Source organism: Neofelis nebulosa, chromosome 12, assembly GCF_028018385.1.
Source record: "Neofelis nebulosa isolate mNeoNeb1 chromosome 12, mNeoNeb1.pri, whole genome shotgun sequence".
NCBI lineage: Eukaryota > Metazoa > Chordata > Mammalia > Carnivora > Felidae > Neofelis > Neofelis nebulosa.
The window spans coordinates 94,547,481-94,567,389 of NC_080793.1; the positions used below are offsets into that span (position 1 = coordinate 94,547,481).

Consider the following 19,909-nt stretch of genomic DNA (forward strand, 5'->3'; position numbering starts at 1 on the left):
ACAAGGTGCGCACCGCAAGCTGGTGAACGGCCCGGGGGACGCATGCGCACAGAATGCACAGCATGCGGGACGCACGCGCAAGGATGCACAGCAGGAGAGGTGCGCAGCACGCAGGTGTATGACACACGCACGAGACGCACGGGACGCTGATAACACAGCGCGCCAGACGCATGCGTACAGAACGCACGGCTTGCAGGACGCACGCGCATGGGACGCACGATACGCGGGGCACATGGCACAGGGGACCCACATGCCCAGAACGCATGTCACCCAGGACGCACAGCATGCGTGACACCCGGCACGCAGGTGTACGGCATGCGCAAGGGACGCATGGCACGCAGGACAAACAGCCTGTGGGACACACGACACGCAGGTGTACAGCACTCGCATGGGACGCACAGCACGCGGGTCTGGCTGTGCCTGCAAAACCGACCACCTCCGCTGCCTCTACTTACTGTTTCCTTTCCTTTCCTATTTTGTTTCCCCCTTGAACTTTCTGTATACGCATGTACTTCTGTTTCCTGCTGTTGGTATTCACCGTCACTGCACGCTGCAGCCCTTGCCAGCCATCACACAGCTGCAGGAAGAAGGCCCGGCCTTCCCACCGGTGTGTAGGCCCATGCGGGCGCCGGGCTGTGTGGCGGGGTTGCTTGCTGGGGGTGGGCCACCAACTTCTGGTGCTGCACTGAGCCACCTGCTTCTGGGGTATGTGTGGCCCTACCTTTCATTATATCTGAAATTTTCACTAAAACATCTAGTGAGACAGGCAGACGTGCACCTTCCCAAAGCTATCTCACGGAAACCCTGCCCCGCGCTCCCGAGAGCCACCCTGTGTGCGTGCACCCCGGTCCCACCCGGGTCCACACCGCCCTGGGGAGGCCTCCCCACGGATCCCCACCTGCCGTCACTGTCCCTGCTGCCCCGGTGGAGCCCTCCCCATGACAACAGGTCTCACCTGTGCAGTGAGTAACCTGCCAGGTAATTGTGGGAAAGGGACATCACCTTCCCAAACCCGCTCACTTGGGCGAGCCAGAGTGCCATGTCCTGGGCGCCCACGGGCTTCATTCGTGTGGGCCCGTCAGAGCCTGCAGAGCACTCCGGAAAGGTCAGTCACCGTCCACCTGACTGGACGCCTACACGACCAATCATCACCATCATATGCGAGACCTCAGATAAGGAACATATCCCAGACAGAGGGAACAGCATCCCAGAGAGGTAACAGCACCCCAGCCAGAGGGAACAGCATCTCAGAGAGGGAACAGCACCCCAGCCAGAGGGAATGGCGTCTCAGAGAGCGAACAGCAACCCAGAGAGAGGGAACAGTGTCCCAGCCAGAGGGAACAGCATCCCAGAGAGGAAATAGCATCCCAGACAGAGGGTATAGCATCCCAGACAGAAGGAATAGCATCCCAGACAGAGGGAACAGCGTCTCAGAGATGGAACAGCATCCCAGAGAGAGGGACCAGTGTCCCAGCCAAAGGGAACAGTGTCCCAGAGAGGGAACAGCACCCCAGCCAGAGGGAACAGCATCTCAGAGAGGGAACAGCACCCCAGCCAGAGGGAACGGCGTCTCAGAGAGGGAACAGCACCCCAGCCAGAGGGAACAGTGTCCCAGCGAGAGGGAGCAGCATTCCAGAGAGAGGGAACAGCATCCCTGATGGAAGAAACAGGGCAAACGAGCATCAACCCGGCCATCCGGAGAACCAGGTCATGCGCCTGGAGATGGAGGAGGTAGAATCTTAGGGCTGCAGACAGAATGGGTCTCCCAGCTGTGGGCAGCCAGGGGGCTGTGCAGGTGGGCGACGCCCATTCAAGGCTGGGCTTCACATCTGTCCTACGGTTTGACTTCCATATTCACCTCCTTTACTGAGGTGCCTCACTTTCGTCATGTGTCAGTGGGAATCCTCAGAATCCACCTGGAGCAGGTGCTCCCAGCACTGGGCCAGCAGGTGCACCACTGTCACCGTTCTGAGTCCGAGGACAGCCCCATTCCTGGGCTTTTGAGGGGCTCAGGGCAGCAATGCTCCGTGTGACCTCAGAACCTCGTTTAACCCATCTGAGCTCCGGCCTCAGCAGACCAACTGAGGTTCAGGCCTCTGCGTGTCAGGGCATATGGGCCCGTCCAGTTTCGGAGGCCCCTGAACTGTAGGAGGTGCTGGGCTTTGTGGGGAGACGGACATCAGCCCCGAGGAGGGGAACCAGGGCCCCCAACATCCTGCAAACACCCAGCTGGAGACAAACCACTTCCTCCCTGCGCACCCGGCCCCACCCGGCTGAGCTGTCAGGCTCCGAAGGTTTGAGTTGGGCCCGAGGCCGAGGCCCAAAGCTCCCTGTTTCCTCTCCTGCCCAAGTGGCTGAGTAGTCGGCCAGTCGACTGCAAGCCTGGAGGGCCCTGGGAGCTGGGTGCTCGGGGCGCAGCTGTGCCCCTGGACACACCCCTGCTCCGCACAAACACACTGGCGTCTGGCTCCACCCACAGCCACCTGTGGTGTGCCCCCACCCAGGAGTCAGCCGTGTGGGGTTCCCAGGGGGTCCTCCTCCCCAGTAGGGCCGCCACAGCCAAGCCCTGTCAGTATCTAAATTGCAGGTTGCAGAACCTTCCAGAGCCGCATTTTGTGGGAAGGCCTACCCGCCCGGGGACTGTGTCTGGGACCACCCACCCCTCCTAAGCCCAGGCAAGGGAAGACCAGCACTGGCCAGGGCCTCAGTGACAAATGTGCAGGCCGGACCCACGGAGGGGGGCAGTCACCCTGAGCCAGGTCGGCCTCAGAACCCGGCCCCTCCCGGGCTCCGTTCACCTCAGCCAGTCTGAGCAGCCCCAGACGATGCCGAGTGCTGTCCTGGCAAACGGCGTGCTTGCCGCTGGATGCGGCCCATAGCACCTTGGTTCTTCACAAACAGGCCCCCAGGAGGCAGAGGAGTGCACACAACACGCCGCTCACGCACCACCACACGGTTCCTGCCTTGGAGCCACCGACCCCAAACGGCCCCTGCTCTGAACACCCTCGTCCCCAGGAGTGCCCCGTGCAGCACCAGCACAGGCTGCGGGGGCCGGCGAAGATCCCGGAGCTGGAACCACTCACCTGCTCTCCGTGGGAGTGTGTGCTTCTGTCCGGGGCGGACCTCAGGCAGCAGCGAACACAACTTCCTTTTGCTAGTTTTGCAACACAGGTCACCAAAGACGGTGCCTTTGCACTTCCGCGTCGTCACATGCCCAAGCTCACTGGTTCCCCAGCTGCCTCTTCTGTGAAAGTACAGCCCTAACCGGCTGGAGAGCTGTCCAGGCCCCGCCGAGCCTCTGCACTGTGGCCTGCGGTGGCTTCACAGTGCCCTGAACTGTCCTGGGCACGGACGTGGCGGAGGCCCCAGACTTCCTGCCTCCGGCTCGCCTTGTGGGCTTTTCTGCTCAGATCTGCAAGCACACGACACTGGGACCCTTGGGGTGTCCAGCAGACGTGAGCAGTGGGGTCCCCTAGCTGAGAGGAGGGCCCAACAGACCATCAGAGGAACGGTGAAAAGGGCCCACCCTACCCACAACACTCCATGACCTCGGGGAGTAAATACGCAAGAAGTGGAGTCCTAGAGCTCGGGCCACGAGTTCTGCCTGCCATCCAATGGTGGCTCCTTCATCCCGCCATGATGCTTCTTTAGAGACAAAGTGATTCTTTGAACCTTGATGTCCTCGTTGCTGGCCGGGGGTCACTGTGGAGCCCCCCGGGGCAGCACTGCACACACAGGCAACGCGTGAGGGTGAGGAAATGAGCAAAGGGGCAGCTAACGGGGTTCTCTGGCCCACGAAGACCTGTCTCGTGCATCCCCACAGCTCACGTGGCTCCCCAGTGGGGTCTACACAGCACGCTCGCTCCCATGCCCCGCTGTTTGGGGGCGGTCAGGCTTTACCTCCAGATAGCCTTCCTTCTAAGCTGAGGTCTGAGAGAGTCTGTGAGGGAGATGCCGACTGAGGTCAGCCCGCAGCGGGGGCCGCCGTGTGCACGGACGCAGGTACACTTCCTTCCAGGAAGCCCGAGGCGGGTGCGCATTCTGTGTGGGCCGCCCCCCCCCCAGCCGCCACCTCACTGAGGACTCAGAACTGCCCCACCCGGCAGGTGAAGGACGGTGGCCGGTGTCGCACCGGCACCTGGGCTCACGTCCTGGCTCTCGGGCCAAGAGCTCTGTGCCATAGAGCCTCTCAGAGCCCCTCTTCCTGTGCCATCTGCGCCATAAGATAGAGAGAATACGGGGTACATGGGGTTTTTGGGTGGAACGAGGGCCTGGCCCGTGGCAGGGGGACCCTCCAGATGCTCCCGGCTCAGGTGTGGCAAGAGCAGCACCTGCCACCTTCCCCCAGCGTGGCCCTTGCCCGCTGACATCCCTGAGCCAGGACACTGGCCGTGGGACCCCATCAGGACCTGAGGACCCAGGCCCGGAGCCCTGCTGCACACAAGTGGCCTAAGAAGGCAGGGATGAGGGCACACAGCACGGCAGCAGGCCAGGTGTAAAGACACAAGAGTGATGAACAAAAAGTGCAGTGGGGCGCGGCCTGGCTGGAGAGCATCCTATGGCGGGTGGCGGGGGGGGGGGAGGCATGTCAACCAGGGAGGTGGCACCGTCCAACAAGGAACACACTTGTGACAGCCGGCTCCCAGGATGGCCGGGGAACAGTCACATCTGGGTGTTCCTTCACTGCACACCTGTGCCCTTTGCTTGGGGCTGACCCGGTGACATGCCACTGGGACACCAGAAACGAAGAGGGCGACCTCCAAGGTCAGGTCTGCCTTTCCCTCCTGAGCCGCTGGCTCTGGGGGAGCCGCTGCCACGTGGTGAGGACCCTTAGGCCGTAGTGTGGAGAGCCCTGCGTGGGCAGCAGTGGAGGCCGCCAGCCGGCCGCCGGCACCAGCCTGCCTTGAGGGAGAATGAGGGAGTGGATCCCTGCCTGCCCAGCCGTCAGGTGAGACCGCAGCCCCCGCCTCACCAGAGACCTTGCCCAGAGCCAGGCTGCGCCTAAATTCCTGATCCACCAATGCCAATAGAATTGATAAGTGTTTACTGTCATTTTAAGCCACGTGGTTTAGGTTGTTTGTTATGCAGTGATAGGTGATATACTGCGGTCATCAGGAAAAAGGGCCAGGGGTGACCTAAGGTCAGAGGGTGTCAGGCCACAGGGGAGAGACATCTACAGACAGTCTTGTTTTAAGGCACTATTTCTCTAGCCAATGATTTAATCAGTGGCCCAACAGACCAAACTGGGGCCTCAACCCGGAAGGGCTCCCTGATGGCGGTGAAGACCCGTTCTGTGCTGCTCACTCTCGGTGAGCCCAGAGGGCTTCATGGGGTTTGAGGCTCTCTGGGGGAAGGCCGCACGTGCCTTCCCGTCTTCCATGCACCCACCCTCCACGGGCGCTGCTCACATGACCCAGCCCTGGACGGTGGGAGCCCTGTGCCCCCTCTGGTCCTGCCCCTTGTTGAAAACATCCGGAATTAAAGTGTTTATTTCTTTGTAAAGAAAAAAAACTTGCCAAGATAACCAAATTCTCTCTCCTGTCCTTTGATAGATTTCTGGGCACAAACATTAAAATTCCATGTTTACTAAACACATTATGGTGCCCCACATTGGATGTGGGTAAAACGTGAGTCTGTGGCCAGTGGCATTTCCCCCAAGCTAAGCTTCTGGACAAACGGAGCTCACTGTGTGGACGTGGACATTGGGAAAAGCTGTGTCCAGGCTACCCAGCAGCCCCTTGTATTGTCTCTGCAACTCGTCTGTGCCTCTAAAATTATTCCAAAATCAGTATTTAATGTTTTAATGGATGGAACGATCCTGTTGTGGGACCACGAGCCACGCTGTTTTCCCTCAGAATCATGCTTCTCACAGCCTTTCATATCCTGAATAACTTTAACCAGGGAGGCAACGTGAGGGACATAGGTGGTAAAGACAGTCACTGGACACAGAGCCATCTGTCTTCTGTTTTCACGTGCAGGGCCTCCACTGAGCCCGCACTTCGTCGCATTGCAACTTGGCTCGGTTTTGTGTCTTCAAGATTCAGACAGCTGGCCTCCATTGGATGAGTCACCTCCGTCATTTAGTCCTGGTGAGGAATGAGGGATGCGCGGGCTGTGGAATGATCCAGAAGCTGATAGCTCACAGAAAAGGAAATCTAAGTGGCCTGCCACACATGTGATGGGACAGCTACGGCCCACACCCACGTACCCTCTCTTCCCGTCAGGTTAGCAGAGACCCCTCCACAGGATGGGTGGGGCGAGGGAAGGGGACACTTGCCCTTTGACCCAGCACTGACCACTCCAAAATCAGTGCTGAGCATACTGCACAGGTGCGTGGTGGCGAGGGCCAGGTGGCTCCCTGCACCAGGGCGGGTAAGAGCAAGCCTGGAAACAACCAAGGCCTGAGCACTGGCGGGTGGACTGCACGGTCCTGGGTCAGTACAGAGAAGCACCTGGCCGACGGCTGGGGTGGCAAGGACTCCTCATGGGCTGGTCTCTAAAACGGGATGAAGTACTGGCCACAGAATGTTCTAGTTGTGAGTGCTGCCTTTTAAAAAAAATGGCTGTGAGAAAAAAGCCTACCGGTCTATGTGGGGAGACCACAAATAGGGCAAAATATTGACACTTGATAAATGGAGAAGGATGGGGGGAGCACGAAGGAGCCCAAGGGAGGAGGATGGGGGAGCACAGGGGGAAGATGGGGGAGCACAGGGGCGAAGGAGGATGGGGGAGCACGGGGGGGAGGGATGGGGGAGCACGAGGGAGGATGGGGGAGCACGGAGGGAGGAGGATGGGGGAGCACGGGGGGAGGATGGGGGAGCACAGGAGGGGAGGATGGGGGAGCACAGGGGGGGAGGAGGATGCGGGAGCATGGGGGAGGAGGATGGGGGAGCACGACGGGGAGGATGGGGGAGCACAGGGAAGGAGGAGGGGATGGAGGAGCACAGGGGGGGAGGAGGATGGGGGAGCACGACGGGGAGGATGGGGGAGCACAGGGAAGGAGGAGGGGGGAGCACGGGAAGGAGGAGGGGGGAGCACGGGGGAGGAGGATGGGGAGCACGGGGGGGAGGATGGGGGAGCACGGAGGGAGGAGGATGGGGGAGCACGGAGGGGAGGATGGGGGAGCACAGGAGGGGAGGATGGGGGAGCACAGGAGGGGAGGATGGAGGAGCACAGGGGGGGAGGAGGATGGGGGAGCACGACGGGGAGGATGGGGGAGCACAGGGAAGGAGGAGGGGGGAGCACGGGAAGGAGGAGGGGGGAGCACGGGGGAGGAGGATAGGGGAGCACAGGGGGGGAGGATGGGGGAGCACAGGGAGAGGATGGAGAGCACAGGAGGGGAGGATGGGGGAGCACAGGGGGGGAGGAGGATGCGGGAGCATGGGGGAGGAGGATGGGAGAGCACGATGGGGAGGATGGGGGAGCACAGGGAAGGAGGAGGGGGGAGCATGGGAAGGAGGAGGGGGGAGCACGGGGGAGGAGGATAGGGGAGCACAGGGGGGGAGGATGGGGGAGCACAGGGGGGAAGGAGGATGGGGGAAGGAGGATGGGGGAGCACAGGGGGGGAGGAGGATGCGGGAGCATGGGGGAGGAGGATGGGGGAGCACGGCGGGGAGGATGGGGGAGCACAGGGGGAAGATGGGGGAGCACAGGGGTGAAGGAGGATGGGGAGCACGGGGGGGAGGGATGGGGGAGCACGAGGGAGGAGGATGGGGGAGCATGGGGGGAGGATGGGGGAGCACGGAGGAGGAGGATGGGGGAGCACAGGGGGGAGGATGGGGGAGCACAGGGAGAGGATGGAGAGCACAGGAGGCGAGGATGGGGGAGCACAGGGGGGGAGAAGGATGCGGGAGCATGGGGGAGGAGGATGGGGGAGCACGATGGGGAGGATGGGGGAGCACAGGGAAGGAGGAGGGGGGAGCACGGGAAGGAGGATAGGGGAGCACAGGGGGGGAGGATGGGGGAGCACAGGGGGGAAGGAGGATGGGGGAAGGAGGATGGGGGAGCACAGGGGGGGAGGAGGATGCGGGAGCATGGGGGAGGAGGATGGGGGAGCACGACGGGGAGGATGGGGGAGCACAGGGAAGGAGGAGGGGGGAGCATGGGGGGGAGGATGGGGGAGCATGGGGGAGGAGGATGGGGGAGCACGACGGGGAGGATGGGGGAGCATGGAGGAGGAGGATGGGGGAGCACGGAGGGAGGAGGATGGGGGAGCATGGGGGGAGGATGGGGGAGCACGGGGGAGGAGGATGGGGGAGCACAGGGAGAGGATGGAGAGCACAGGAGGGGAGGATGGGGGAGCACAGGGGGAAGATGGGGGAGCACAGGGGCGAAAGAGGATGGGGGAGCACGGGGGGGAGGGATGGGGGAGCACGAGGGAGGAGGATGGGGGAGCACGAGGGAGGAGGATGGGGGAGCACGGGGGGGAGGATGGGGGAGCACAGGGGGGAAGGAGGATGGGGGAGCACGGGGGGGAGGATGGGGGAGCACGGGGGGGAGGATGGGGGAGCATGGGGCGAGGAGGATGGGGGAGACGGGGTGCACGATGGGGGAGCACAGGGGGGGGGGAGGATGGGGAGCATGGGGGGAGGAGGATGGGGGAGATGGGGTGCACGATGGTGGAGCACAGGAGGGGAGGAGGATGGGGGAGCATGGGGGAAGGAGGATGGGGAGCATGGGGGGAGGGATGGGGGCACAGGGGAGGAGGATCGTGGAGCACAGGAGGGGAGGATGGGGGAGCACGGGGGGGAGGAGGATAGGGGAACACAGGAGGGGAGGATGGGGGAGCACGGGGGAGGAGGATGCGGGAGCACTGGAGGGGAGGATGGGGGAGCACAGGAAGGGAGGAGGAGGATGGGGGAGCACGGGGGAGGAGGATGGGGGAGCACAAGATGGGGGCACTGCTACCCCGGAGAAGAAAGGAGGCCTGAACAGGTGCAAACAGTGGTTGGGGAGCACCCCTCTCCCTGCACCTTGTGGAAGGCAATCTGGAGCCTCCACCAAAACAACGATGACGAAATGGCTCACAGCCCCGTGTGCCGCGGCCCCTGCACGTGCCAGTCCTTCGCGCCCATGGATGAGCAAGAACGTGACACACGGCCGTGTCTGTAGGAGGGAAATCACAGATATGAATGGCTGACAATGGGGAACCACTTCTGTCCATTACCACAGTGCAGAGGTTTCTATAATAAGTAAAATGGTTTAGTTCATTAAGTAAAATAATTCCTATAATAACAAAAGTAAACTGAATTAAAACAAGACAGGTAGTGTCGGCGGGTCAGGATGGAGGAACGTATGAACGAGCAGGATGGGGAGTCCAGAACTGCAGTCACGCGCACGTGGTCGGCTGGTTTTGGCTGATGGTGTGAGCGCTCACTGGGACGGGAGCGCCCCTCGCAAGTGTGCGTTAGCAAGTGGGCACCGCTCGGACAGGTGGACTTCAGCCGTCACTCACCTCACACACAATAGCTGGGACGATCGGTCTTAACCGCGAGCCCTAGAGAGCTTCTAAAAACACGCAGGCGAGACACCTACGCCCTCAAGGCACGCAGATGTCTCAGGCCTGAAAGCCACAGAAAAAAACGTGATAAACCAAACGTCACCGACACGAGGCTTGTGCTTATTCAAAGGGGAGCTGCGGAGTAGGAGGAAGTACTTGTAATACATCCATCTGACAAAGGACTTGTGTACAGAATATATAAAACATTCCTATGGATACATGTTTTAAAATAAGGCTAGTTTGCTGTTTGTTGCCTCTGGGACAAGATATTATTACTGAAATAATCTTGTGAAATGTGCCTTTCTCTTTCCCTACTTTTATTTCTACTGCCTTTCAGGAAGATGTTAAGGTTAGTTTTCACCTCTGGCAATGTTTTAGCACCTCTTTCCTACATTAGACATTCTATCTGTCACATTTTTCTAGTGTGATAGTGAACACTACTCAAACGATATAAAAGTTAAAAAAAATTCCTATGAACCAATAAAGACAAAGAATCTGATAAAAATAAACTGAGGAATAGACTAGACCAGGCACTTGGCTTACAAAAGTTGTCTAAACAGACAAGGAGCACACAGGGACAGGCTCAGCAGCACTGTCATCAGGGAAACGTAGCCTCCATGAGATACTGAGATACCGCCATGCCCATCAGAGTGGCCAAAGTCCAAGGCTGATCGTACCAAGTGCCGACAGGATGAGGGGTGACAGAAGCACTCGGCACACACCTGCCTACGACCCAGCAATCCCACTCCGGGGGGGGGGGTCTCCTTAAGAGAAAAGAAAACACCTGTCCCCACAAAGACCTGGTCACTATGTCTGTGGAAACCTCGTTCATAATAACTCAAAACTGGAAATAACCCAAAGGTCCACCAGCTGGAGAATGGATCAGCCAAGTGTGCAACGGTCCTAACAGGAAACATCACTCAGCTACTGATGCACCAGCGACAGGGATGCGTCTCATAAGAAGCCAGATGGAAAAGGCTATTTTAGGTGAAGTGAATCAACAGGAGGAACTTGGGCCTGAAGCTGGGGCGGGAAAACCTCCGTGGTGGGGGCTGCTCCGGCTGCTGTAGCAAAATACCGTAGAAACCACAGGAATGCATCTGCCCCAGTCCCGGGGGAGGGAAGCTGGGGAGGCAGGCGTGAGCAGGGCCGGCCTCCCCTGAGGCCTCCCTCCTGGTGCATAGACGGCCATCCTCTCCCGTGTCCTCACGGGGTCGCCCCTCCGTGCATGTCTGTGTCCACACCTCTGCCTATAAGGACACCAGTCACCCTGGATTAGGGCCCACACACGAGACCTCATTTTAACTAGTTAGCTTTCTAAAGGTTCACTCTCTAAATACGGTCACATTCTGAGGCATTTGAGGGTTAGGATTTCAGCACATGAATTTGGGGGGCACCGTTCATCCCACAACACCTCTGGAGGGTGGGAACGGGAGAGGATGTCACTGTTGTTGCTCATCAGAGCGGAGCACATGGAAGGAATAAACGTGTCCATGCGTGCAGATGACACGCTTGTCTAAGAAAACCCCATGAATCTACAAAAACACTTAGAAGTAGCAAGTCACGGACACGAGATCAATTCACGAAAATCACTTGAATGTTTACATGCTGGTGATGAACGTGCAGATGCCAAAATCCAAAAAACACAATGCCATTTACACACACACACACACGCACACACACACACGCACAAGCATGTGCTAAGCTTGGGTGCTGAAAAGTATAGTATGATGACGAAGGAAACAGAAGTCTTAAAAAAGGCATATTGTGTTCATGGACTGAGGATTCAAGACAGTAACAATGTCAATTCTCCCACAAATGACCTGTGAGTTTAATTCAGTTTCTATCAAGGTCCCAGCAAGGCTTTCTGTAGACCTTAGAGGAGCTTATTCCAGAATGTACATGGAGGGCATGGGTCCCCGGGCAGCAGGCGGCCGTGAACAGGCGGACGACGCTGGAGGAGCCCCTGGCCCCACAGTAAGGTCCCTCTGTAGCCACAGCAAAGGGGACAGGGTGGCGCTGGGGGGACACACACAGGCATCAACGGGGCACAGCGGGAGCCCCACCGCGGGGGCGGGGGGGAGGGGGCTGCCAACCGTGCGAAGGGAGGAAAAAGAGCCTGTCCACAAATGGCCTCGGAGGACGGGACCTCCACAGGCAAACAAGAAACCCGACCTAAACCGCACGCCTGATACACACACCAGCACAAAGTGGGTCATAGATCAAATGTAAAATGTAAACTAACTTCAAGAAAAACAGGAGAAAACTTTTGGGACCTGGGGCCAGGACACCAAGAGCACGAGCCCTGATGGGAAAATTGACAAGTGCGAGCTTGGCCGGGGTTAGATGCCCTCACACGTGTGGGAAGGAGAACATGGAGACAGGCCACGCCAGCCCACGGCGTCCAGGATGTGCTGAAACTGACCACCCACACCCGGCTAGCAAATGGGCTGCCGCTCTGAGAAGAGCCCGGCAGGTTCTTCTAGAAGGAAAGGGCCACCACCCAGGACGCAGCAACGGCCTCGTGTCCGTGTGGAGACGTGAAGCCCTGCGTCCATGCAGACACCTGCACGCAGATGTGCAGCCTCATTCCCCACAGCCCTGACCTGCACACAGCCCCATGTGCCCCAGGGGTGCAGGGCTGAGCTGAGGCACACCCGCAGCCCCGACCCGCTGGGTGCACAGCAGACCCGGCGGGTCCATTTGAAACAGCTCCAAGCTCCACCTACAGAGCATCGTTCATGGACGTGCGTTCACGGAGCACAGGCGAGCTGCATCCTTAGGCAGTTCACACCTGGCTGTGCCCATGTGGACGTCCTGCTGTGCACGGCACTCCACAGTTGTGCAGGACGTCACCCTCCGGGGAGGCTGCGTAAACCACACGTGAATCTACGGTTAGTTATTGCAGAATAAAAAGTTTAATTTTTAAGAGAGAGCTAATGGAGAGCGCCTGGGTGGCTCAGTTGGTTAAAGGTCCAAGTTCAGCTCAGGTCATGATCTTGTGGTTTGTGAGTTCCAACCCTGCATCAGGCTCTGTGCTGACAGCTCAGAGCCTGGAGCCTGCTTCCAGTTCTGTGTCTCCCTCTCTCCGTCCCTCCCCCACTTGCTCTCTCTCTGTGTCAAAAATAAACATTTTTTAAAAATTGAAAAAAAAAAAGGGGCTAACGGAGTCCCCTGATTGTTAAGGCAAACAGTGACTTATCCAGGGAAACAGGGCAGCTCCCAGAATCCCCAGCACAACAGAAATGGACGTGGGGCCGAGCCCCAAGGCCTCGCAGCTCCTCCACATTAGCCAGCACACCCCGCCCATCACCCTGTGCCCTCTGCCCAGGGCGCCCCCTGCACCACCGTCCACACCCAGCACAGGTGCGCAGGCTGGACACTCCTGCCCTCCAGGGCCCGCCGCTCTCCTCCCCACAACATCGGCACCTGGCATCACAGCCCCTGCGTCCCCACAGACAGAGTGAAGGAGGAGCAGCCTCGGGGACACCCCGCCTCCCTGCTCCCAGAAGGGAGGCCGTGTCTCAGGAGGCCAAGCAGCTGCCAAGGCCAGGCTGGGAGCCAGCAGAGGATGTGGCCGGGACAGCGGGCCACTGACACGGGGCGCAGGGCAGCAGGGCGAGCCAAGGCCCTGCAGGGGAACATCCCAGTACCGACGGCGATGAGGAAACCGAGGCTCAGGGATGCGCGAAGCCTTCACTCAGTCTCCCAGCAGCTCCCCAAGACGGAGGCTTGCCCGCCCCTCATCCCGGCACGGCTCCCTGCGCCCTGCCCCTCCCGCTTACTCCGGGGAGGACCGTCAGGCCAGGGTGGGGCAGTGTCGGGCACTGAGGTGGTGGGACACAACGGGCTTTGGAGGGGTCAGCTCTGTCAGTCGGCAGGTGCCTGAACACCCACCCACCCAGTGCTGGACAAGACCCGGGAGGGAACAGCAAACTCCCCACAGACGTGCAGGCTGCTGGGCTTGCCGGCTCTGGGGCTGGGCTTCTGGGGTTTTCCATTTTCCTCTCCTTGCTTCTCAGGAATATATGCATTTTTACAAAGAACATTTATCATATTTGCATTTGGGAGAACAGTCAACCTATTTAAAAATAAGACGGTAAACTCTTACTGCTCATTCGAGATTCCAAACCTCCAGCAGTTGCCGTCAGAGGCACTACTGTCTCCACGTCTGTTTATACATGGAAAATTTAATTTCTACTTAGCTGTCTTAAATTTCTCTGAGGAAAAATGCGGTCAAGAAACCCAGGAGGAATGGACCCGGAATGTAATTCTGCTTTCTGAAAACACACTTTTGCAAAATGTTCTCTAGGTTCCTTTCCACTGAAAGTGCATATTGTTCAAAGACAGAAAATGTCCCCTAAATTGGGCACTGCTGAGCATGTAGCTGGAAGCCAGGCGGCACTAAGGACAGCCTCGCAGCCCACACCTGGCTTTGGGCGCCAGATGTCAGCGTGAGAGAGTGAGGGCCTGATTGCTGAGCAGTCCCATTACCTCTTTATGTAAACAAAACAAAAGCAGAATTGCTCTGAAAACCTTTGACAGTTCAGTCATCTCAGCCAAAAGGAGCCTTTGGGATGCGCTGGAGAACTTGTGGCCTCAGTCCCTTATGCGAGGTGGCGTTTGGGAGCCTTGCAGACAGAACAGGACAGTTACGGGAGGTCCCGGTGAGTGAGGGCGACGCCCCAGGCGAAGTGGCCCCTGGCCTGTGACACAGCACTCTGATGCCCATCACTGAGGGGGTGCCATGTCTATGGGCTTTTTTTTAACCCCATAAGAAAGAAAATCATTGTGCGTATATAGGCACACCTCGCTTCCCTGCAGTTTTTCACAAATGGAAGGTTTACGGCAACCGTGTGTGGAACAAGTCTTTTGGCACCATTTTTCCAAACTTGTTCATCATTATTATATTTGTTTCGGTGATCTGTGATCTTTGATGTTACCATGCTAAGCTGAGGCACCGCGAGCCAAGCCATATAAGATGGTGAACTTAACTGATATACTGATAACTGATAAACTGTTGTGTTCTGGCTGCTCACCTGTCCCCCCCTGCATCTCTGTCCCCCTCCTCAGGCCTCCCCATTCCCAGACACAACAGTACTGACATTAGGCCCACTCAGAACCCCACAATGGCCCCCAAGCGCTCAAGTGAAAGGAGGAGTCACGCGTCTCTCGCGTTCAATCACAAGCTAGAAAAGATTAAGCTTCGTAAGGAAGACAGGGCGAAACCCAAGACAGGCTGAAATCTAGGCCACTTGTGCCAAACAGGTAGCCAAGTTGTGAAGGCAAAGGAAGAGTCCTTGAAGGACACTGCACGCATGTGCCGCTCCAGTGGACACACGGGTGATAAGCAGGGGAAACAGCCTGACTGCTGATATGGAAGAAGTCTGGCTGGTCTGGATGGGAGATCAAAGCGGCCACGGCGTTCCCTTCAGCCAAAGCCTCGCCCAGAGCAAGGCCCAGACTCTTCGATCCGGCGCAGGCTGAGGAGGTAAGGAAGGAGCAGAAGAGGTAGGAGCTAGCAGAGGTTGGTTCAGGAGGTTTGGGGAAAGAAGCTCTCTCTGTGACGCCCAAGTGCAAGGTGAGGCAGCACGTGCTGACGCAGAAGCTGCCGGAATTATCCAGAAGATCTGGCCGAGAGGACTCAGGAAGGTGCTCACACTACACAGCAGACTTTCCATGTAGATGAAAGAGGCTTCTGCTGGAAGAAGATGCCACCTAGGATTTTCATGGCTGGAGAGGAGAAGTCAGTGCCTGGCTTCAAAGCCTCCAGGGACAAGCGGACTCTGCTCAGGAGTGGATGCAGCTGGTGACTTGAGGTGGAAGCCAGGTGGAAGCTCACTGGCCATTCTGAAAATCCTAAGCCCATAGCAATCACGCAAAATCTCCTCCGCCCGTGCTCTTTACTTGGAACAACAAAGCCTGGAGGACAGCAGATCTGTCCACAACACGGTTGACCGACTGGTTCAAGCCCACTGTTGAGACCTGCTGCTCAGGAGAAAAGATTCCTTCCAAAAGATTACTGCTCAAAGACATTGCGCCTGGTCACCCAAGAGCTCTGATGGAGACGAGCAATGAGATTACTGTTGCTTTCATGCCTGCTGCAACACCACCACCATTCTGCAGCCCATGGATCGAGGGGTAATTCTGACCTCCAAGTCTCATTAGTTAAGAGACACCTTTCGTGAGCTCATAGCTGCCACACACAATGATTGCTCTGATGGATCTGGGCAGAGTAAACTGAAAACACCCTGGGAAGGAGTCACCATCCTAGATGCCATGAAGAACACTGGGGATTCATGGGAAGAGGTCACGATTCAACATGAACAGGAGTTGGGAAGAAGCTGGTTCCAGCCCCAGGGAGGACTTTGAGGGGTTCAGGGCTCCAGGGGAGGAAGTCACTGCAGACGTGTGGAAACAGGAGAACCGGAAGCAGAAGGGGGGCCTGAAGACGGCAGGGAGCTGGGCCAAGCTCCCTGGGAGCTGGATAAAACTCCAACGGATGGGGACTTGCTTCCCGTGGATGAACAAAGAAAGTGGTTTCCTGAGACGGAGTGTGCTCCTGGTGACGATGCTGTGAAGAGTGTCAAAATGACAACACGGAATTGAGAATATCACACGAACTTAGCTGACAGAGCAGTGGACAGGGTGTGACAAGATAGACTCCGGGTTTGAAGGAAGTTCTGTGTGTAAAATGCCAAACAGCATCATGTGCTACAGAGAAATCGTTCTTGAGAGAAGAGTCAGTCAACGTGGCAAACGTCACAGTTGTCTTATTTCCAGAAATGGCCACAGCCGCCACCTCCCTGCGGGGTCAGCTGCCACTGCCCTGAGGGGTCAGCAGCCTTCAACACTGAGGGAAGACCCTCCACCAGCAAAAAGATCGTGGCTCGCTGAAAACCCAGATGATGGTTAGCGTTTCTTAACAGTACTTAAGTACTTATTGCAATATTCACTTTGTCCCAGTGGTCTAGAAGGAAACCCTCAATTTCTCTGATTCAAGAAGTAGGGTGACACGGGATGGCCACCAGCACCCAGGCCCAGGCCCTGAGTTCGGGGTCCACCACCGTCCCGGCCGCAGCCCCACATACGCATCCTCTCCCATTGGGATCCTCACTCTCAGCTCCTGATGAACCAAAGTGATTCAGCCTTCATAGCTCTGTGTATTTAGGGGACTGCCTTTAAGGGGAGGGAGGATGCGAATCTGCTGGCAGCCCCCCCCAAACATGCAGTGTGAAAGGAGGGAGCGGGAGGGGCTTACTGGAAATTAATTACTGGGAAACAAAAGGTTCTCGTTTCCTGGTCAAGCATATGTCGCCAGCAACTTCACTCTAAAAGCCCCAGCTGGAGCTCTAGAAAGCCCGTGGGGATTCCCTCCTCGGCACCAGACACACCAGACATGGCCTCCTTGGTCTCTCACCTCCCACTCAGCCAGGCAGGGGCGCTGGCCACCCCCATTCTGCCCCATCTCCCTGTTCCTGCGGGGGACCCTGGGGGCTGAGCAGCCCCGGGAGGGCATGAGCTGGGGGTGGGGGCAACTCTGGGCTGACAGCCTCAGCTTCCACCTGGAGCATCCTGCCCTTGCCGTGTCCCAGGTTGGGGTGCTCTGTGTCCCCAGGCCACCTCGGGGCTCCCGAAGAGCAGACCCCCTCTGAGTGTTCCTCGATCTGCTCATAGGCTCCCACAGCTCACAAGGGCCAACCTGGAAGTGGGAGGTAGCTTCCTAAACTCACAACCGGGAAGAGTCAGCCCAGGTCCGGCACTCCCATGGAAGTGGGTCCTGGGCTCCCACCCTGAGGCTTCACCAGCCCCTCCCTGAGTTCGGTCTGGCAAACACACAGCTCTCCCCTTGTATGCACCTGCTTCTCTATCCTGCATGCTTTAGCTGAACCAGATCCCTTCTGCAACAAGATGGCAGAGAGGCCGGAGGGAGGAGGCAGGTGAGGGGTGGAGGGAGGGAGGGAGGGAGGGGGGAGGGAGGAGGATGAAGGAGGGAAGGAGAAAGGAGGGAGGAGGGAGGAGGAGATGGATGGAGATACAAAAAAGGAAGTGGGTGGGTCACTAGGTGGTTAGCGGTGCTCAGTGCCCACGGGCCAGTTAGTTGAGCGCTACTGTTGGTGCAGGAGCCTCAGGGGAGTGGCAGGACGGTGCCCCCTCCTTGGCTGCAGTGCAGGGTATGGGGCCAGGCATCAGTGCCCACAGGGAGGAGACGGCCTTCAGCCCCTCGGGGGCAGATCGCTGCCAACATGGGCGCCCAGCCTCTCACTGGACAACAGGTCCCTGTGCACACGTGCACACACACAAGTCCACGCACACACACGGTGGGCAGCGGCTGCGGGGAGGGGGTGGCCTGAGTGGGCTGGGATTGCTGAGCCATGGGCATGCTCCAACCCCATCTGTGCTTGAGGGAGGTCCCCACACAGCCCCAAGGCCCCTGGGGGTCCCTCACCATGTGTCCTGGGGTGGGAGGAAGCCCCCAAAGCTGGCCCGAGGCTGTGGGACTGAGGCAGGACTGGCGACCATGAGCCTGGGAAGGCATCCCACCACCCAGGGAAGCCATTGCAGTCTGACCAGCCATGTGTGTGCAGAGGGCACCCTTCAGCTCCTGTCACCCATAGCAAGCCCTGCTGGACAGCTGGGGACACTGAGGCATGGGCCCCAGTCACATGGTTGGGGGGCAGGTGGTCGTGTCCTGCCCTGAGCCCCCAGAGCCCGTCTGTCCACTGTGCCCAGAGCAGGTCCGGCCCCCACGGCGCAGGCTGAGGTCACTGAGTGAGCCCACCAAGGGCCCGGGGACGAGCTGTGGCAACCATTGTGGTACAGAGGAGGAAACTGAGGCCCCAGCCCAGGGTCTACCCGAGGGAGTCTCTGTGCCGGTGGGACCCTGGCCTGGCACAGAAGAAGCTCTGCACCCAGAGCCTGTGGCCTTCAGCCGCCCGCCCCAGCAGCCCAACAGCCAGGCCTGGACGGAACCCCCACCCCAGGCACGTTGAACTTTCCCGCAAAGGCACTGTGGCTGGGCCTGCCGGCTTACACTAGTTCAAAGAGGAATCGTGCGTGCAGACCCCTTCACTCCAGGCTGAGCTGGGAAGTCGCCCTACATGCCCATGTCCTGGTCCACACCTCCAAAGAGCCTGGGGCCTGGCGTCCCCAAGGACTCAGGAGTGTGCAGTCTTCAGCCTCTCTGTCAAGAAAAGGTACCCTCCACCACATGCATCCGAGGGGCTGGTTTTCCTGAAGAGAGAGAAAGCAGGGGGCGGGGGAACGCCGGAAACTTAAGTGACAGAAGCCAATCTTAGAAGGCAACACCTGCACAGACCTGCCGGTGTGACCTGGCTGCCAGGGGCTTCTTAGGGTGTGAAATGATGGACAGGCGTCAGGACACATTTGTCCCAAGCCCACGGAAGGCCCACCAAGAGTGACCCCAACAACGTGTGGGCTCCGGGCCACCATGCCCAGCCCATGCAGGCTCACAGGCGCCCCTCCATGAGGGGGAGGCGGGGGTGGGCCGGGGCGCAGGGTAAATCTCTGAACTTCCCTCCATTTTGCTGTGGACCTAAAACTGCTCTAAAAATATTGCTTTTATAAAAATACTGTCCGGCGTCTGAAACGGGGTCCCCGTTTTCGTGGCAACCTCAGGCCGTGGCATTTCTAAGCACACCCCCACTCCCCTCCCGGCGGTTCAGCCAGACGTGGGGACGTCCGGAGACAGACACGCACGTGCCCAGCAAACATCCGGGGGGGGGGGGGGGAGGCCGGGGGGCGGGGACCCGCCGAGGGAGGGGCAGGCCCCCTCCTCAAGTCACCTGGGCGCACGCAGGCGCTGTGTCCCTGCCCGCCACCCTGCAGGACGAGCAGCGCCCCTGCCCGCCACCCTGCAGGACGAGCAGCGCGGGGACCCGGACCTCACCGCCACCTGAAACCTTTCCAGTCGCACCTACTCACCGCCTTCCCTGCCAAGGGGGCCCAGCAGGAAGCCCCCGTCCGGCCGGCGCGCGCGGGGAGGCCACCGCGGGGCGGGCACGGCGGCCTTGCCCCCTCGGGCCCTCCCTCGGGCGGGGCGGCGCCCGCACAGCCCCTTTCTTCTCCAGCCCCGACAAAGCCAGCAGGGGGCGGGGCGGCCCCTGGGATGCCCACCGTCTCCGTGGCAACGCGGTGGGCCGGCGGCTGGGTGCGGTGGGACGCGAGCCGGGTGTCCCTGTGGGCGGAAGCGGGCCGGGGCAGGCTGGGAGAAGAGAGGTGTTATCTATTGTTCCGCAACCCCCTGCGGCCCGCCCTCCCTCTTACAGACTTGTTACAAGGTCCTGAGGCCACAGGACACTTTACTCCACCAGCACGGTTGTGTGTACACGCTTAGCACGTGTCTGGGGAGGCTCCCGGGAGGACACAGTTGCTTACAGAGGGCTTTGT

General features: G+C 59.0%; 1 protein-coding gene across 3 annotated transcripts in view; it reads right to left on the minus strand.

Annotated features, from left to right (window-relative positions):
• FGD3 (FYVE, RhoGEF and PH domain containing 3) overlaps positions 1-19,581 on the minus strand; it is a 52,892-nt gene extending 33,311 nt beyond the window's left edge. For 2 of the 3 annotated variants that reach the window (XM_058695961.1, XM_058695958.1), the window contains exon 1: positions 3,084-3,212. The gene's annotated coding sequence lies outside the window, so the exon portion shown is untranslated. Of the gene's footprint in view, positions 1-3,083; positions 3,213-19,444 lie in introns of those variants that run through there. The other variant, XM_058695959.1, reaches the window with a different exon arrangement.
• Between the last annotated feature and the right edge of the window lie 328 nt (positions 19,582-19,909).